The following is a 19,500-nucleotide window of genomic DNA, read 5'->3' on the forward strand; positions in this document are numbered from 1 at the left end:
CACTTATTTATGTTTTTCTGTGAATACAAATGAAAATCCTCTATAAAGGGCACTATCAAATTTGAGCGGGAGTGTTAATTCCAGCAATAGGTTTGCATTACGCCTCTGAGAGGCTTTCATCACTGAATATGAGATGTTGACTCTGTGGTAAGGTAATAATAACGGTCCTGTTGGACTCCCTCAGCTCCTTCTGTCTGACGATCTATAATACTTTTTTGTCTTTAATTCATCATGTCTCACATTTGCAGCTCCAAGTAGATTGCGTATGAATTATGCGGATGGGGCAACTGAGGCATGGAGAGGTGGACTGACTTTACCAATATTGCCATAACTATCCATAGACATGCTAACATAGATTGCAATGATCAGAGGTGTCTCTCCAGTCAAAAAAAGACAACCTAACACTGAGACAACCCTGGCTACCCAGCACTGCTGCCTCCTTATAGCAGCTCCCGGTGGAAAGAGATAGAGGCTGTAACTGAAGTGCATATATCCATATGTGGAAGTTATGTAGCATACTTTCTGCACCCAGCATCTGGCAGCCTTAGACAGTTGGCAGCTGAAATAGTCCTTTCGAACCTGAGTGCCATAACAGGCAGCCTGAACGCATCTCTTTGGCCTCAAAGACATAGAGCTCGAAGTATCCCTCTGTACTCTGTGACCTGTATCATGGTCAAGGGGTAAAAGATCACGTGTCCATGCCAAGAAAAGTCCTAGGAAGGAATTCAGGTGTTGATTTGGAGGCCTGAAAATTGAAGAAGCCGAGTTATCAATTACCTTGAGAATACTGGCCCATCGAGCAGTGATAGCAAGCGCAAAACAAAACCCTTCTTCTGTAGTTTCAGTTTTGGAGAGAAAAGTTAAGCTGACAAGCTGATGAAGTTTGTTTTGGTAAAGCTTTGCTTCTCGTGGATGGACCATGGCTAATGTCTGCACCAGGATGATACTACAGCCTGTTCCTCTACATGGCACTGACAGTTCTCCCTCCTCATCCAGCCTGTCTTCAGGTTAAAAAAAAAAAAGAAAAGGCAAATGAAAAAACTGTCTGAATTTGAATTTTCAGCCAAAGAAAATATTTTTGCCAGGAGTTACTTATGATGAAGTTCTGGGTCAGAATCCTCTATGCTCAGGTGCCTGAACAAGAGCATCAAGAGTCATTTAGGCACTGAGAGGTCTCCAGCCTTGATCCTGTGTTTAATCTGCTAGTCCCATGTAGAAGTCTTGGATACCTCTAGGACATGCCAGATTCACGCACTACCTATATCTAGGCAACTGAAACCTGCCCTTTCCCTCCCAGCACTGTTAGCTAAGACAGTTAATATTGTCAGACTGCAAAGGCTTTTTGCTATTTGGGAATAGGGTCCACACAGAGCCCCAAGAGAGAGGCTGTGATGAATTGCTACAGCTGAACATGAGTCTTTCAGAAGCTCCTCTCTGCACATGCTCTTATCTGTGCTTTCCGGAGCTGCGGGGTAATGCTGAGGCCACTCTTCTTGCTCTGGGTCCCTGCTTGCCAGGCACAGCTGGTTCGTAATCCAGTCCACTGGGATCCTGAAGCAGGGAGGAGTCACACTGCTGTCCTAGCAATACATGAGAGCTAGTGGCCAGAAAGTCCTGTATTTAAAGTGTGAGATTTGAGTATGAGTTTACATCTTTGATGCCCATAGTACATTTTGTCCAGACAAATTGGTTACAGGTATTAAAATGCTTCTTAACATGATTTCACCTACTGAAGTCTGCTCCACTGCACTCAGCTTTTACTTTTGATTTCCAATCATGTAGGTAAGAAGACTTTCTGGACGGCACAAGAAGAAATCTCAGAATTCATCCCACAGTATGCTATGGGTTGGTTATAGTGCATCTCCCCTGTTCTAAAAATAGACTGAAAGGGGGTTTGAAGGTCAGGTTTTGACAAACAAATCTGTTCCTGAGTTCTGAAAATGTGTTACGAATGAGACTGTCTTTTAAGGGTAGCCAATGAACAAGGAAACTGATTTCTAACAACATACACTTACGGAAGAAGCAGATATAGTTACAGCAGATCATTGTCTGTAAAATGCACTCAGTTGTATTTGCAAAATGGTGTGAAAATCTCAGCATTCCTACAGCACTTCTCCTATTAGACATGATTTTTGAAAAAATCACAGCCCTCTCCAAATTGTATGCAAACTGCATGCATCCCAGGCTTCTGCCTGCGAAGAAGGACATCAGTGAGAGCTAATTACATCCTAACTGAACACGTTGACTTCAGTCTGAAGCAGAGGAGAGATTTTTCACAAGACATGCTCAGCAGTGGATGTAGCAACAAATTCTCAAGGGTGCGATAACATCTTAGACTGGTACAGCTGTGCCTGCAGTTAGCTTTGAAATAAGACCTTAGCCAGTATGATTTGTTCTATGTATAGACTGATACGGGGACCAGCAGTCGACCCTCCCTCTGTTATCTTCTCCCAGTGCACTAGACCAGCTTTGTGGTCCAGCCCCACTCAGTCGAGCTCACCTCCTGGGCTGAAACGGGTGATGCATCTGCCAGCTCTAGGTCAGAAGATGGATGTGAGAGGAGATTTCTACCTCAGAGTGGGTTGATACTGGTTCTATATGGGCAGCTCTGCCGTCCCCTGCAGAAGTCTGGTGCCTAGCTCTGAGCACGTGGGCTGTGTTGTGGATAATCAGCTGAGTAGTTTGGCAGGGCAGTGCCTGTCTCTGTTGGCTGCTGGCGGTGCGTGTCCTTCTAAGGCAAAAGGTTAAAAGAATTCAAGCATTTTAATTACAAAACTCTTAGTTTTTTTGCTTGCTTTTAATTTAGGGTTGTGAAAATGTCTTCAATTAAGATGTGAAAAGAACATCTTGAGGCCCATGCAATTGCATTTGTCTTAACTTAAAATAGTTTGTGGAAGTTATTTGTCATGATTCAATCATGCACTATGTGAGACAGCATTCCTCATGTTTGCTCACTGCACTTCTTCCTGCCTTTATTATCTAATTTCTTTACCTGCTTTTAGGTTTGGTGGTGTTACTTTGAGAGTTACTTGAGATATTTTTCAAAGTAAAAAGATCTGAGCAGCAGACAGCAGCTGGGCATCTTTGTGGGACCACAGTATGTGTGTGTTCCACAGAACTACTTGCTCTCTTGTTTCTGAGGCCAATTTAAAGCTCTCGTCCCAGTCTCCATGAAAAATCTTCGAGTATTTTAGAGACTGCTTCAGCTGGAGCAGGGCTTCTTTTGAGCCAACAAAGCTAATGGTGCCTAATAAAACTCCTTGTAGCTAAGGAAAAAGCATGACTGGATGAAGTCTCTGAGTGGAATTAACTACCAGAAGGAATGAGTTTAAGCCCAGTCTAAGTTGGTTTTGAAGCAGCTGAAAACATTTTAAAAACAATCTTCTTGCAATAACCAAAGACAAGAAATTAACAGCAATAATAACAGGAAATTTAGGGCTTTTAACTGGTCCTCACAACGGGCTTTTAAGAAAATGTTAGTAATAGGGAGAAGAGGTAAGGTAATATCATGGCTATAAAGACAAAGGACTGCAGGTAGGAACAAAGACATCCATCTTTCTAACTGTGGCTTGCAGGGCAGTGACCTCTCAAGCAGCAGCATTTGGAGATGAGTTATCTTAAATAGGATTTAAAACATCAATAATACAGATCCACTATTTAATTCCTAACCCATCTCCTCCAGCCCAAGTACAAATCTTGTCTTCTCTTTCCTATAATGCTTAATGGATGTTTAGTCACCACTTCAGGATTTATCTAGCTAAAACACGACTCTTAATTTTTACTTTCTACATCTTCTTTTCCCAACACTGTACCCAGCTTATCATCCTGTGGTCAGGACAGTTCTTAGCCTTACACTTCTCCCAGCTTTTGGCAGGGGAGTGAATGTGGGACATCTTACCCCAGACCTCCTGGGGGCTGCCATGCCCACCCTGACTCCAGTCCCATGTTCTTCCTCCCTCTCACGCCCTTTGTGCTTCAGTGAAAGCATGTCAGGCAGTTCAGCGAGTCATGCTGCTTCAAGACAAACCTGATGTTTCTGGAAGATTTTGGTTTCAGCTGGGTTGTTTCTCTGAAGAACCTCACTGTGAGGTTTCATGGACTGTAGAGTCAGTACCTGGGGAGAAAACGGTTTGGACTTCAGCTAGGTTAAGGTGCTACAGAAGGGTACCTAAACTGATGACATTTTTCTGTGTAATTTATGCAAAATGTAGCCTTTACTGTTCACCACACAGCTTTTGTTACTGCAAAATTATCATCCCTGGTCTTCATTAAACACTGTCCTGTCTCATGAGTGTTGCTGCAAGGACCATTATCTCATCCTGTCGGATTCCCCAGACAACCCTTCCCTATGCAGCCTCCACCAATTCCCCATTTTTCAAACTCAGGGACCTTCCTGGGCTTTTTTATCCTGACTCAACAGTTCTTAATTGCTCTCAAAATATCTACTTTCTTCTCCAGTTGCACCCTGCTGCTGTCATATGCTCAGTTTCAAGATGCTCTTGCCCATGTAGTTATCCATGTTAGCGAAGCTTCCACATATCCATGTTATTTGAATTTGCTTGGGAGTTTTGCAAGTTAGGACTTTAAAAATGAATGTAAATGGAATTAAACTAAATAAAATAAAACTTCCAGGAGGAGTTTTTTGGCTTGGCAGACTTCAATGCAGACTGAAGAAACCCATTTCTCTGCTCCGATGTTTGTTTTTATGAAGCCATTTTGTATATAATGATGTGATGATATGTTACTGTGGATGTAGCACCAAATATAGCATGAGAATATGTGTGCTATTTAAAGTGATCATGAAAGAGTGTGTAGTGGGGGCTGCACTTGCTGTATGTGCAGTACCCTATTTATAACAGACATATAGGATGGATTTAGTGTCCTAGAATTAGGCATTTGAACTGAAGACTTGTAAGGACATGGTGATAAGGCTAAACAAGCCAGAGTATCTAATGTGTCAAAAGGAATACTGAATTAATGAAATGAACACAAAATTAGTTTGTTTTTTTCTATAGTAACAAAAAAGCACCTCTGTCTTGATTTCATTTTACACCTAAATTTAGTAGTCAGTATTAAATATGGCCTTGATCTTGCAATTTATGGTGCCTGGGTTTTTTGCACCTACAAACAAGTCAAGCGAAGTCAAGCGACTCATGGGCTAGTGCTGGTAGGTTCTGCCGGTAGCCGTGTGTTAAGGGAAAAGATAGTGATTTGTTTTTCCAGAGACTGCTCCCTCTCTCTTCCTTCAGAATGCTTGACCACACCTTGTTACAATTTTGATAAATTTTCTTGACCTGGTGACTTCCGTGCAACCAGATGGAGAAGCTGAGTGTCTACTTTCTCACCTATGACTGAAGAGAAATTATTTTTTTCCTGGCTATTGCACAGACTTCTTCTATACTGTTCTACTGCACTTTTCTTTGACATTATCTCCAGTGCTAACATCCCTGACGTATAAACTTCCTTCACAAAGAATTTAAGTTTGGCCATAGGCCATTGGTTTTGGACAGTGAACCTATTTGAAGTAGGCATGTGACTTGCAGATTGATCTTGGAGACCAACAAAGGATGTGTTGAGGAATTTCATTTCCCTGTAGCAGTAAAAGTAAATTACTTGGTTGATTTGTCACAAGTTAAAAAATTTTGGCTTACCTGAGAAGATGAAACACACAAAATCAGAAAATAAAAGTTATACACAACTCTGACTTCTTCATCTGTATGTCGTTCTGAAAAAAATCATTACAAGTATAAATGTGAACACAACTTAAAAGATTTTTAAAACTCTAAGTGGCAAAAATATAGTTATCATATTTTGAGAGATTGACTGCCTATGCAGCAGTACAGAATTTTGTTCTTAATTGCATCATTCCTTCAAAGATTATAGAGGTTTTCTTGGCTTCCAGAAATAGCAAAGGAAGCACAGGGACATACCATCTGCCTTGCGCAAAGAAACCTTTTTCCAGCACCTTTTCTAAGTCCACAATCTTCTGATCCAACATCCTTTGATTCCTGAAGGAAGGAGTACAGGGTTAAGCTGGTGGATGTCTCCTTGCCCTCTTCCACTGATGGTCTGGATGGAGACATGTCGGTGGCAATCCTGCCCTGTAGGATTCAACCCAAGCTCCCTCAGCTGAATGCCATAGCTGGTTCTGGGTCTGAGCCAGCTGTTGCAGCAAGGTGAGGAGGAGCTGACACTCCTTGGACTGTGCAGGAGGGATGTCTTCTCCTGAAGTTCGATGCCCCTGGGAGCACACAGGGCCTCTCTGGTTTGCACGGCACCTCTGTCCCCCCAGTCAGCCTCACTGTCCAGTCCAAGGTCCAACACGCAAGGAGAACTCAACATTTAAAAGCCCCGATCTGAACTGAAGTCTCTGTCTGTCTCTACTTTGTTCCTGTCTCTACTTTGACCCTGACCTAGGTACACCACTTCTCAAAGGTGCTACGGACTTAACTCTAAATTTGCTACTTTCTTTCTCCCATTTACATCATGCAGTTCCCATTAACACACATGAACAATAACTTAGCATGTGTTTAGAGACCTCTGTTGTCATACTTCTGTGTCCTTAAAGAAATCCTTTTAAAAGAATTCAGGAAAACTAAGGAGTTTCCTTGAATCCTTCCTTGCCAGGCTCATGAGTCTCTTATCAACTCCATCATGAGAACCCAGACATGCTACAGCTGCCGGTGACTTCAAAAAACAGTGACCTACATGCTCATCAGCACTACAGTCATGTAGGGTGTTTTTAGCTGAAGGCCCATGACCATCATGCGGTGAAACGCAGACCATGGCCTGGACCTGTGTGATGCATTCAGGTTCTGGCCCAAAGGCTGCTTCTTCGCACCCAATAGTGCGGGAAAGCTGCAGCATCTGTTCCTGCAGAAGTGAGAAGGAACACTTTTTTTCTGTTCATTATCCTTTATATATTGATGCCTTATATAAAAGACACCAGCATTTTATGTGATCTAGAGCCTATGCACTGTGTTACTATTACAATTCCAGTCCTCAAAAGAGGTTTCTAGGTCTGGATTGTCAGTAAGAGGAACTGAATATACCTTTGGAAGTCTGGCCCCAGATGCTAAGCAGAGTGTAACCAGGCTCGCAGCACTTGTGAAAGTCCAACATTCAGACCTCACAGGAAACTTGAGGCAAAGGTTGGAGTGGGACCCAGGACTTGTTTCCAGGTTTCTCTGGCCCAAGATGAACATTCCTGTTTACTCAAGAGAAGCATGCCACGTTCAGCTCCAAGTGTAAAGGAAAACTTGGTCAGTGCAGAGTTACCAAGACTGTAGCTTGGCAAAAATACTGGATAAAAATACCAACTCTTCTCATGAGATTTAATAACTGTCAGTAGTCAAGGTGAGGCCTGTTTGAAACTCTATTTTAAAGGGTTTTATTTAGTGAAGCTAAAGCATTTTTATCAAGAAGATGGAGAACTTTTTTAACAAGAGATTGAAACTTATTTTCTAATACAGGCATCGGAACACACCTGTCCCTCCTAGTTGGCCACATACTTGGAGTGCCAGAAGACATCATCCCCTTAGTCATAGGTATAAAAGCTTCTAACAGCTCTCCTTTTCTGCAGAGGGTCTTGATATTGGTCTGAGGGGCACTGTGACAGTCACGGACAAGCCAAGGTGAGGGTTGGCAGCTGGGAGCAATGCCTGGAGGAGATCATGATGAGCCTCCCAACCCTGGGTTCAGTCTAACCGAGGCCAGGCATAAGTGTGGTGAGAGCTGCCCCAAACCTGGACAACCTTGACCAGTACTACTTCTGAAAACGCTTTCAGAGTTTGAAATGTTTTGTCTGGCTCTGACAGCAGTCTCCGCACTGGAGGGACCGTGAGGACAACTGCCTCCTGGTGTCATCCAGATAACGGGGTGATGGTCTGCAGCTAGCTCTGTCCTGCTACCAGCCTTCATGAGGCTGGAGATGACTCGGCTTCACAAAATGGCTTGTACATGGATTTTCCATGCGCTGTGGCATAGGCACTCCCAAACTTTTCTGCAGAATTAGTTTTTGGCTTAATGCATGGCTGGGCCTCTTGACATGACTGAGCTCTACTATTGTGAAGGAATGAAGGGGGGGTGTCTTTTTTTTTTAAATAGATGATAATGTGGCATCTTTGGCCTGTCATCTCCTGCACCACAGTGGAGAGCAGGGACCTAAGCAATGACTGAAACTCTGAATAGAAAACACTATTGTTTCATTCCTTTTTTAAAAAAATTAATATTACAGGGGCTAATTGCATGATTTAACATTTGAAAACTTTGCATTCCTCCTCTGCTTTGGAGAGTAAAAGGGCCTATTATCATTTCCAGGCCAGATGTTTTAGTTTATTGAGCCTGTTTGATCCCTGCACCTGTCTAAGACCAGCAGTTGCTGGATTAGTGTAAGGAGCTGAATTAAAAAATCTGGACAACTGTTACTGAACAAGTGAATGGTGTGAAAATGAGCAGGCTTTTGGTATAAAGGATTTACTGTTTGTGACACAAGGCAGTACACATCATTTATAGTGCGAAATGAGCACGCAGCGTTCATTCTGCATGTCCATGTGCTGGAATATACATTACAAAGTGACAATTACAGGAACTTCCAGCGAGGGAAAAAAAGGGAAGGGGGGAGTGAGAGAAGCAGGGGACACATTACACCATCCATCTGTGAGACAGCCGTTCAGTTACAAGGAATTATATATTATTTCTGGTGGATTACGCTGATTATAAAAAGAAGAATTTGGTTCCTGCCCCCACAGTGAACGTTGCTGTGCATCCTGAAGGAAGCAATGGCTTTTCACTTGCCCCTTTCCTATGCCGTGCCTCTTTCTTTTGCTCCCTGCTCCCTCAAACACAACCGTCGGATATGTTTTCTTTCCTCCTGTTTTTCCTGTTTTGACTAAAATGCACTGTGCCGTGTGACTTATAGAAGTTGTTTAATGTCTCAGTTCTTTGCCATATAGCTGCAAGTATGGCCAGCCCTAGCGGGTCGCAGACCAAGATCCATCTTGCCTGGTAACCTGTCTCTGACAGCTGAGATTAAGCGGACAGTTAGTGTTCGTACAGCTTTACAGCTTAAAATCCCTCAAAACAACTATGTCTCAAACACACACTCTAGAGGACGAACTGCAAGAGGTGGCTTGTTGGAAAGCTGCTTCACAAACTGCCATTGTAAAATTTGCTTTTACAAAAAAATAAAAAGAAAAACAACCGTAGTGACTCTGTGACTTCCTGAATCGTGGTTGCAAACCAGTGTAATACAGAGTATCATGATTTGTGTTTGCAATCACTGATTTCTGCCAATCAAGCTATAAATCTTGCTGGCTCTTATTATCACCAATTTGCTGCTTATGTATATAGCGGAGCCTAAAGATTAGGGGTAGACGTAGGTGTGAGAATGGCAGTTAAGTGAAAATGAACGGTTCCCCTGCTGTGTGAGGTGGGTCTTGGATCATTTATTGCACTCCACACACACAGAGGTAACTCCCTTCCCGGCTCCCCCACTCCTCCCAGCCTTGCCTATTAAATCTGCCCTTTCCATTTGGAAAATGTCAAACGTATTCAAATGCTCAGCACGAGGTTGTTCCTGCCCTGCCTCTGCAAAGTTCATGCCTAAAGTTGTTGAGATTAACAACAGTGGATGTTAATTCTGCTTTATAGGTAGAAACATAGAATCATGGAATCATAGAATTGTCTAGGTTGGAAGGGACCTTGCAGATCATCTAGTCCAACCATCAACCTAACTCTGACAAAAACCATCACTAAACCGTATCTCTCAGCACTATGTCTACCTTTCTTTTAAATACCTCCAGGGATGGTGCCTCAATCACTTCCCTGGGCAGCCTGTTCCAATGCTTGATAACCCTTTCAGTGTAAAAATTTTTCCTAATATCCAGTCTAAACCTCCCCAGTGCAAAATAAAGTCACTCATCCAGCATCAAACAGCTCAATCTACGGTAAGAAGTGAAACCAAACATCCTGTGTGACAGCTCAGAGGTCTAACCCCAAGTTCATATGCCCTCCAGCCTTCTCAGTAGCATTTTCAACGTCTTACTTATCTGTATGCACCGACCCTGTATTTGTGCAAACAAACTGATCTAAGGGGTTATGACCTGGGCAAGGACATCCTTGTGTGCCTAAATGCAAAGGTAGGTTTGGTCTCTGTTCATTAGTAACCTTTTTTATGCCCAGAGAGAAGACAGCTTGTGAGGCTTGTTCAGAGGCTGGTATGATAGAGGCAGGACCTGCTTCTTCCCAGCACCTTCTTAGATGCTGTTGCAAAGGGACTGAGCCATTGCCCAGGCAGGTTGCTGACCATGGACCCTGATGTGCTGACGGTGCAGATGTTCTCTGCATTTGGAAGACACTGTGTGTGGGGAAAGTTTAGAAATCAATTAGTTCCACATTTCAAAAGGTATGTTTGTGCGCCCTGTCTCTCATTGCCATGTTTTACTGACATAGGTTCCTAAACTCCATGACTTCCAGTGGACTAGTGCCTAAAAACCTGTAAAACTCTGGCTTCTGGTCAATTATGACAATTAGAAAGCAAGAATAGCTCATCACAAAATGTCCTACATTGATGCAGCTGGACAACTGCAGTTTGGTCCTGCTGCTTATCATAATACTTCACACACATACAGCTAGTAAAATGACAAAAGCTTAACATCAGATACTTTCAGCATCTTTATATAAAGTCTTTGAATAAGGAGAAAAACTTATTTTATTTAGGAAAACTTATTTTATTTAGGAAAAAAATACTGTTTTTTCATTCAGATTACAGATGATGCACTTTATTAATTACTTATTAATGTGTTTTTAATTGCTGTTTTTTAATAGGGATATAGTTACAAGTTTTAGCTAGAAAATAGAGTAAGTACAAATGTTTGTGCAGGTATTTTTTGTTTTGGTTTGGTTTTGCTTTTGAAGTAATTGCTGTTTTTAAAGTGTTTAACTTGTGCAAATACACAAATATGTATATGCCTGTAGCCTGTCTGTGTATGTAATCCTGTATGTAAAAGACTAGTTTTTCTTTTCCTGCCTCCATTCTGTAATGAAAAAGTATTTAAGTGGGCAACTAATTTTACATTTTATTGTTATTTTACATTGGAAAAATTATGTTTTTATTAAAGATCTTCTTAAAAGTCTGATTTTTTTTTTTTTGTTATGATAATCAAGCTAAAGGAACCATATAACCAAATGAGATATGGCTGGCTAAGTTAAACTTTGGTGTAATTGTCCTAAAACTGGTTGTTGCGTGCAAAATGAATGGAGCCGTTGAAACTGGTTATTTGCTTTATTTAAAAAATAAAATTATTAAAATGTTGTATTGAGTAAAATTCATCTCTTAAGTGCCCTGCTGATTTCAGGTCTGCAATGTCATCATGCAGCAGCACTTCCGGGGTGTTGGTTTATAATAACCGAGCTGGGAGCTTTTCTGTTTGGCGTCACCAGGAGGCTGCATGCAGATGTCCCAGCACAAGGCATTCAACAAGCACTCTGCTGGCCCGGTACTTCCATAGTCACCTCTGAGTTCCTCAAAACAATTCGTCAGCAATGCTCTCTGCTCCTGAACTCATCCAGAGTATATCACTGGCATGAAAAATGCTTTTGTGTTCTGACACTAACTTGTTGGCATGTCTCTCATTTACAAGACAGTTAGTTTAATTTCTCCGGCTCCAGAACAGCTTTTATGATTATCAGCTACTCTGAGCCCCTGGAAATAATGGCACATACATTCCCCTTGTTGGATCAAACTCTTGTGCCCTGTCCTCTCTACGAAGAATCTGCGGAATACCTGCAAGGCAGGGGTCAATTGCACGAGGGCACCTGCTAATAAAAATTCTGGTAATATCAAAATGTCCGGTGTTATTTGTATGAGAATGCAAGAGTTCCCCGTAATGTAAATAAGAAATGGAAATTCGTGACTGGCTCCCGTTGGCCATGGTGGCCCTAAGTGGTGTTTGCTGCTGTAGTGGCTGATGTTGCTTATGTCCAATTCCCAGCTAACCACAAGATCCAGTAAGGAAAAAAATGGTTGCTACCTGTGATTATGGACTGCTGCGCAAGAGGTGACTGGAACCCAGGCAAGGCAAGTCTCCCAAGGGTCCTGCTCGAGTTGGGCACTTCCTTGAAGAGTGTTACGTGGGTACGAAATTCTCACATGGCCTCCTACAGCAGGAGAGCAGTGCATGAGGCTGTTGTGAAACCTGTAGTGTCTTTGTCACTATGTATTTTAACTTTAAACTACTCATACAGCTTTTATCAGAGCGCCAAGCCCTCTGAGGGATAGCCGAATGACACGCTGCCTTTGAAGATAAGGTGGTATCGCTGGCAAGACATCAATAGACAAAACATGAAACTCACCTGGCCTGTCTTGTATGTCACCCAGCCCTGTTTTAGGCACCAGCCCTTAATGAAAATCCACGGCTTTTGTTGGTCTGTGGCTAATCCAGGCTGAGAAGGAAGGCGAGCTGCAGAAACACCATTTCCCTTGTATGGGAAGGATTAAAGGTGCCAATTTTGACATTCTACATATTCTTAAAATTCTTGTGCTGTCTGTAAATGAGGGGGGGGAAAGGAAAAAGAAAACAAAAACAAACCCAAGGGACCGCATTGTGTGTGCTGAGCCTGAGCTACAAACCTGCAAGCCAGAGACACATTTTGTCACTTTGCACTTGCGGTTTAAACACACACTAATCCTTCCAACACAGTGTTGAGTAAGAAAGAAGTAAACAGGCTAATGCCCAAATCCCCCTGTTTATAGGATTACTCAATGTTAAGAAAATGACTCGGACCCCTGTGCTGGGGAGTGGGTGGGAAGAGGGAAACCCCTTCCCAGTGGGGAAAGGGGGTGCAGATGCAGACCTTGGGGTGCCAGGTTCTTTGTCAGATGGTGAGATGGTAGAGAAAGGGAAAAAAATACTACTCCCTTTCAAGCGTATTTAAGCAATATGCACCAGGAGTAAGTATCTGCATCTTCTCCCCGAGCGGCGGAGAGTTTATATTTAACACTTCTATGAATTAACCACATAGCCGAACTCAGAAATAATTAGGACCTGGTTCCTGACAGCCTGCCATTGTTAATTTATATGCCAAAGTTCGGAAATATTTCAAACAGAACCAGTATGGAACAGAGTTGAATTCGACACACATTCAGGAGTGTACCTCTTGCAGCAGCTCCTGTTTTCCTTTAAGGTTAATTTAGCTAAGTAATTCTGTGGCACTAGGCTGTCCATACTGGTTTATCTTTCTAAATGATTCAAATAAATGTTCCCAGTTCACTTATAATCAGCCTGCTTATGAATTTTAGCAGACTGAACTAAACAGCTTCGTTGAGGTAGCTGAAGCCTAAAGAGGCCGGAGTTGGGTAGCACCTGGATGGATGTGGCCTTGTAGAAAACACTTGAATCTCACCGCTTCTGCTCTGTAGTGTGTCAGTAGGTTTTTGTGATTCCCTGAAACTGACCATTTTAAAAAATTTTGAGATGTATGTGGGACAAATGTTGTTTACGGCTCAGGATGGTTTATGTGACGTTGGAACCAGTGAGGAACAGGTGAATGAGCGCGGCACTAGCTCAGGTCTCACCTTGGCCACAGAAGTGCAGAATCAGGGAGGGACGCAGTGGATGTTTTTTACCTAAGTTATGTTACCTTACCTGTCAGGGAACTTCTATTGGCAAGTAGTTTCTTCACAGTTTATTAAATAATCTGTGGGTTTAGTAAGAAGAGACTGAAATGCTGATTCAGTAAAATAGTTCACCTCTATTTTAGAAAACTCTTTGAACGCACCTTCATTTTTAGGTGGGTGAATTACAGATTTGCTAGGTTATCCTCTGAAGCAATCGTGGCATCGGTCTAATTAAGAGCGCAACCACCTTTGGAACTGCTTGCTGATGCTGTTTTAGGGAATGCCGAGAAGAACCCAAATCCACCAGTCATTGGTGACGGCTGCACCTGGGGCTGCAAAATCTATGCATGAAAATGCTATTTCACATTGGGTAGTGTGTAATAGGCAGTGTTTACTTCATGCAATACGCATCTTAAGCCTGCAGCTGACTAGATGTCTCAGCATAGTCTAATACTAGGACACCACATTAAGACTAGATGGAGTTGTCTGCCTCATAATGGACAATCAACCCATAAACCCAGAGTTTAAAGGTTCAGGCTTTGGTTCAGACAACTAAAAGCCTTCTTTACACTCATCTTGGGTTGATTTGAAATTAAATTATCAAAGAACCAAAATTAAATGTTTCATTCAAACTAGTTTTTGGTTTGTTTTGGATCAAACGGTCTTCAATTAAAAAAATAATCAACACTGACAAGATCACTATGAACTGAAAACTTAGGACGTACTAAACTAAGTAATGCATTCAGATAGTTTTGATTTATTTTACTTTGTGAAACTAGATTTTGTTAAAGATTTTGGTAGTGCAAATCTTTCCAGGACAATTTTGGTCTGTGTTGCAATCATTTTGCAAAGTCCTTGTTAGAGTCACCTGTTTTTCCTTTTAACAGTATTTTGGCCTGATGCTCAGGTACCTAGCTAAAGTGCACTGACAGCTGCTTTCTGTGCTGAGGGGATATGTTGTAACTAACCTGCTATTTTTGTGACTCCCGCGGTGCAGCTCATAACATTAACATGCTCATTTTTGCAACGTGAGAGAGAAAGCTGTGGCACAAGAACATTCAAGTCCAGGTCCACAAAAGCACCCAGAAAGAAGCAAGAGTAAGCCATTAAACCTCACCTCAGTGAGACCGAGGGGTCAGAAGTACTCTCTGTATCTGCACTCAGGCTCTGCCACTGTTGAGCGAGGACTACCAGGTTAATGGGGTCAGTCAGAGAGAAAATAAGCTCTTGCTCTGCAGCCTGGTGAGGGAGTCCCTCCACGGGGAGAGCAGGTCCTGTGCTCTGGCTTTGGCCTTGAAGTGTATATCCATTTTTCATCAAGAGTGTTGTCAGTGGGAATCAGAGGTCAGAGCAGATCTCTCTCGTCTCCTACTTCGATCTCAAGGGAATGCACTTACCTGCTTATGGAGTCATGCTCCTGTCTCCATGATCTTGGTCTTGCTGATGCTTTGAGTTGCTGGCTGAGCCCCTTAGGAACGGTGAAGGCCAGATGCACTCCCACAGAGCCTGCAGGCTAGACACTGAGGGTTTGGACCTTCCCAAGTGCTTCCCACTCCCTGGCTCGTTGCTCTGCACTGTTATTTAGGAAAGCAAGTTGCCAGCTCCCACCCAGGAAGATGCACCCTCTGAGAGGGGATGTAGGGCTATGAAAATCTAGGCTGTGGGAAAGCACTGAAGCTGAATAAAGTGGCAGAAATTCAGAGATAGATTTGCTCATCAGTGTGGCTTCTTTCTGCTTCTGGACATCAAACTCCCTGGGTGTCATGGAGCGCCTGAACTCCACTCCCAGACTCCAAGAGCTGGGACCCTGTTGTAGGACTGACCTCAAACAACTTCTGTGAGAATGCCCAAGAAATCTGTGGCATGTAAAGGGCCTAAAATAAGGTCTCACACAGTAAAAAGCTAGTTCTCCAGTCCTACTCTGCCTTTGCATCCAAGCAAGGGAAACACAGGAAAAAAATTTGCACTGCAAGGTAATGGGTAATGCAATCTACAGGGGCATTGAGCAAAAATCTCTGCAGGACATAACAAGGGTTTACTGGTCACTGGCAATTTCTCATAACTTATCAACAACAGGTAATACCCCCCTCCGATCTGTCTGCAACCTATCACAGCCACTCTGTAACAAGAGCTTATAAAAAATCACAAATAAATTATTCTATTTAATTTTAATAAATAAAGGTAACTCATTAATGTTCAGAAATCAAGTGAAACAGGTGGACACAGATATTCATTGTGGGGTGCTCCCACTATAACAGTAGAATAAGTTTTGTGACCAAAATATGTATTTTAGAGTAGAAAGAACAACAAACAGCCTCTGTCATAACAAGGCAGATGCCATTAACTAAAAAGCAACATAGAGAGCACTTTTGACTTTCGCTTGCTAAATATAATCTAACATTTACCCACCACAAGCCAGAGGTCAATGTCTCTTCCCTTCTAGCAAATGCTGGCTATGGAGGAAAATTGAGGAGTAGTGTTCTTCCTTTGAACAGTGCTTCCATTAGCGGAAACACTGCTGTTTCTAAGTGGCTTTGCTGTGGAAGCACACGGCCCCTGCGCTTAAGAGTTTTAGATCTTTTAAAAAAACAAAACCAACAACAACAAAACCTTTTAAGCCAAAAACCTTCTTGAACTTAAGCATTTTAGACAGAAAATGTAAAAAAAAAAGTTTGTGGCATCACCAAATTACTGAGCTTTGCCTTTTACGCTGTAGGCTGGGGTTGAAAGACGCTCTTGTTCCTTCCTTTGGGCATATATTCACTTGGCAATGAAGTATCCATTATTCATTTACACTTAAATCTGAAGTAGGGAACCTGTTCATTGATGTGTGCTCTATCAGTTATTAGTAAGTGAATGGGTTATTGTGGCCTCATTTTTGGAAGATACATCAGAATAGCCACCATCTGTGTTCCTTCCAGTCCTAGATGTTGCTTTCTGCTTTGCAGGTACAGGGGGGACTCTTGGGTAGTACCGAGCTGAATTAGGGATGCCTGTGCTTCACCCTCCTGATTCTCAGCAAAGGTCTGCTACAGCTGCTGAGCCTGTCTTTCCATTAGTCTGCACACTGTCTTATACTTCAAACTAAAGAGAAAGGGTATTAAGCGCTGACAGATCAATGGTAATATTTTGCACATCCCTTGCAAATGGCAAAATTCTTGGGAAAACAGGTAATCATAGGTACTGTCTGGAAGATAGGCTTGCATCCCTGAAAAATTCCTATCTCTGAAATTTTCTACTAAAACTGTATTTTGTTACCTGATGCACAATTTGATACGGTTGTGTGTGGCTTCTATACAAAGCGAAATAGCTTCTCCCTTTTATTTTCTATTGTTTTGCTTAAGACATGCCACTCGAGACTGTTTTTGACATCGTACCGGAGAATTAAGTCCTCTTTTCCTGAATAATTCTTGAAAAATTATTATCAAAGATTATTACAACCACTTTTGTTCATATACATAGTTTTTAAAAGAAGTAGCAGACAATTAAAAATATGAACACAAAGTTAAGATGCTCTAAAACTGAAAAACGGCAAGTATTTTATTTCCTGGCAAACATCATATGCTGTTCAGGAGAATTAGTGTGTAAACGTGTCCTTTAAGCTGTTCACAGAAGCCCTTCCTCTGTATAATAAGGTGCATATTTATAACAAAAACATTGTAGCAGAAATCAGCCAAGGTAAAGGTACTTCTTAGATTGTAAATAGCTGTATTTGTATTAAAAGATATATAAGTATAGTTGTACTTTGATTCAGTCTTTGCTTTGAGAAGAAATCCTATTCATGTTTTAGTGTTTTGATATAGTCCACCTCATTTGGAGGTATTCAGTGTTTTTTTGTATGGGAAACCATCTAACAGGAGCTACTCAGCTCTTTATGAATAGAAACTCAATTTCTTAAGTATAATAGAGCTGTTCATTGGCTCTGTCCTTGTGTTCTATCGTTAAAATTCAAAATATAAGTTCATAAACAAAAAGTGACATTATTCAGTCCACATCCAGAAGGATGGAAACCTAAACATTTCTTTATGAAGGTAAAATGAGGTGGCATGTAACAAAAAGGAGAGGCTTTTTTGTAGTGTAGTGTAACTAGATACAACAAACAATGTGGAGTCTATAATATAACAGCTCTAAGAAATACACCACGGGCTTTGATGGCAGTTTACTCTGGAGTATTCTTCATACGAAGCTGAATATCTGAGCAAGGCTGTCAATCTCAGAGCAGCTAAACAGCATTTTTTGTTCTGAAAAGGGTGGGTTTGTAAATGATTCACCAAAGAATGATTTGTAAATTTGGGCAGTACCTCTTCAAGATTTTAAGTCAGGGTAATTCTGAGTTGGCTGCTTGCAAAGGAGTAGGTCTTGCTCAGACTGAGGAGTTTTTCACTGGTTTCAGAGAAAACTTATTTGCTAGGGCAGCAAGAGTTTAGCTGTGTACAATTAAATTAATCTTTTTCTAGAACTACCTTGGTTCCAGCGAGGGTGAGGGTGAGCCCAATTGAGTTAATTATAAAATCCCTGAGGACAATAAGATTCCAAAGAGTTTTTCTGAGGAGAATGTTCAGTGTTTGGGGTTTAGGGACAGAAGCTTAATGACAGGGAACTGAAGGAAATGCCAGGCTGCTTCCTGTTGTCTCCTCTCCCCTGGTGCGTGTCTCCCTGTGTCAGTTCTTCTAACAGAAGGTTAAAGTGCCACCACAGGGCTTCTCCTGCGCTCCACAGAGATCTCAGGGTGTGCTGGACCCCAAGGCTCACTGCACTAATGACCTGCATCCATCCCTTGCACAACCCCTGTGTGGTAGGACGGATGTATCATCAGGCCTTTTGAACTCACATGCTGGTTGTCTACACACTGCTCTTGCTGATGGTGAAGATGTGTTGGGTGCCACCAGGGAGCAGGGCTGCAAGCACTACTCTGCAGTAACCTAACAGGCTTTCACAGAATCACAGAACAGCTGAGGTAGTAAGGCCCCCCGGAGATCATACAATCCACCCTCCTTGCTCTAGGTGACCAAGAGCAGGTTGTCCAGGACTGTGCCTGATCAAGTTTTGAATATCTCCAAGGATGGATGCTCCACAGTGTCTCTGGGCAAGCTGTAATCTGTAGGGTTTGATACTGGGTATTCAACTTGTTCCACATTCTTGATCTGTAATGGTTGTCCTCACTTCGTGGGACAGCACTCACATCTAACTAAAGGCAGCACCGGAGACTCTTCCCACCAGCATCCAGCAATTCCTCTGCAAGGTCCATGGCAGGCAGCAGCCCCAGGTGTGCTCGATGGGCTTCCCCCATGCTCTCGGGCATGAAGCTGCTGGGTTCAGGCTCCTGGAGCTCTACCTTGCAGCAGAGGTGGACACCTGCCAGTGTGCCTGGGATCTCTTCCATCGTTTAACTGCATCATTGTTGGTCTCACCTGTAGGCACCAGCATCCACTGCCTAGAGCTGGCATAATGGTGAAAGCCTGCAGCGAGATCTGGAGGGTGAAGGCCATGCAGCTCATGGGCAGCCACCACTGACAGCCACTAGCTCTGGGCACATCAGGGCCGTGGCCTTATATGAGACTCCCAGTAAGCATGTCCAGACCCCATGGACTACCAAGAGCACCAGAGTGAAAGACAACACCTGAGAATAAGGGCTTAAGGGTGGGGAAAAACTTCCTAAGGCAAGCCAGGCTGGGAGAAGGGCCAGTCTGGTGGGAGACAGAGGAAGAGCAGCCGATCATTACCAGGGCCCACACAAAGTCACTTGTTACCTCTCTTGCGTCGGGGAGGCGCAAGGTAGATGGCGATATGTGGGATTTTTTGAGAAGTACACTTCCAATAATTTTGCTCAAACCTCAACAACCAATAATGTCATGGACCTGGGGACAGGACAGAGCTTCAAA

Source organism: Rissa tridactyla, chromosome 3 (genome assembly GCF_028500815.1).
Source record: "Rissa tridactyla isolate bRisTri1 chromosome 3, bRisTri1.patW.cur.20221130, whole genome shotgun sequence".
Classification (NCBI taxonomy): domain Eukaryota; kingdom Metazoa; phylum Chordata; class Aves; order Charadriiformes; family Laridae; genus Rissa; species Rissa tridactyla.